We start from the raw sequence: 1,656 nt of genomic DNA on the forward strand, positions 1-1,656 counted from the left end.
ATCTCCTCGAAAATAAGATAAGTTGAAACAAGTACTGTGTCTTTTCAAAGGTAATGCACATGTAATAATTCATAACTTTAGTCACGTGCAAATGTTTTAAATGATTTGACAACTCAAACTATTAAATTCACCTTCATCATTATTGCCCCAGCTCAAAGTTTAAAGTTTTACCAGTTCATTTTTTGGCCTATAAATATCTGCGAACCTATAAGTCATCATCTCAATATCACCCATCTCTAGTTTAACATTCTCCACATTTTTAGATTCATACACTGAGGTCATGGACAAGGGCAAAGGACACGCAAGCTCGGAAATGAGTAATAACGGGGAAATTAATTGGTATAAATGGACCGAATCTCAGGCACCTACTGAATCTCACAGAGCAAAAATCAGTGAGGTCAAGAAATTTATCCGAGGAATGCGAGCTATACGGGCTGCACAAGGATTCGCCGTCCATGACAATGAACAATTTATTGGGTACGGGGAAATGCACTTCGAGTTTATGAAATCATCGATCCGGTACGAAGATAATATTAATAAGAATTTCAACGCTGGTAACATTTCAAAGGAAGAACATGATTATAAATTAAAAGAAATGTGTCGATACTACCACTTCATGGAGGACGAGCTTGAGATGAGGAAAATGGAGGCCGAGGATGTAGTCGCAAGGTGTAGGAGTGAAAAGATACGTGAAGAGGAATAACAGTGGGATAAGAAATATGCTAAGTATATTGTCAAACTTGGGGATTTTTCTCAAGGCCACGATGATGTTGGTATGGCTACAAACATCTGTTATAGCACTCACGGCCCTGACCCGTGGCCACCGCGTCAAACTCGGTCGAGTAGGCACGCATCGACCCACAAAAATGGAGAGGGAGGTCATAAGCATACCTCCCCTCACATTCAATGGGATGAGGAAGAAAATGATGAGAAAGCTAACGAGATTGAAGATCAAGAATTTGATCATTACGTGTTAATCTTGCGGATGACTAAAGAATTTGAGAGTTCTTTCATTATCCCTTTTTCAGTTGCAATGTACTTCCAACTTTATCATTTTCATTATCCCACTTTCCGTTACAACGTACTTTTAAATTCATTATCCCTCATGACACCCTTTCTCGAGTTTCAAATTAAAATATAAAATGTAACATATACACTACAAATATATTTTACATACCTACCAAACAATAGAAAAATGGACCCAACAAATTTTTTGTCAATTACGCACAAACATGCCCTCGCTTGACAATTACGCATTCGCCGCACAATACACCATTTTCGAAGCTACAAAAGTGTTAGTGATATTAGTTTTTAATAAAAAAAAAATTGCCCAAAATATAGGTTTATATTACAACACAACAAAAAAAAGTGGAACCCACTAAATCTACGGTTATTTACATACGCCCATGCCAAAACATGCCCTCACCTAAAAATTTTGATCTCACATTGCACGACACCTTTTTCGGAGTTAGAAAAGTCTTATTTATACGGTTTTTATTTAAATTAAAAAATATACACATAAAATAGGTTTAGATTACAAGCCAACAAAAAAAATATTTAACTGAAAACATTTTCCATTTTTTTAATATGGGAGTCCAAAAATAGCCCTTCGTCTAATTTAATTCCGTTCAAAACAAAACAAACACAAGTCATTAT

The sequence above is a fragment of the Apium graveolens genome, chromosome 9 (assembly GCF_009905375.1).
Source record: "Apium graveolens cultivar Ventura chromosome 9, ASM990537v1, whole genome shotgun sequence".
NCBI lineage: Eukaryota > Viridiplantae > Streptophyta > Magnoliopsida > Apiales > Apiaceae > Apium > Apium graveolens.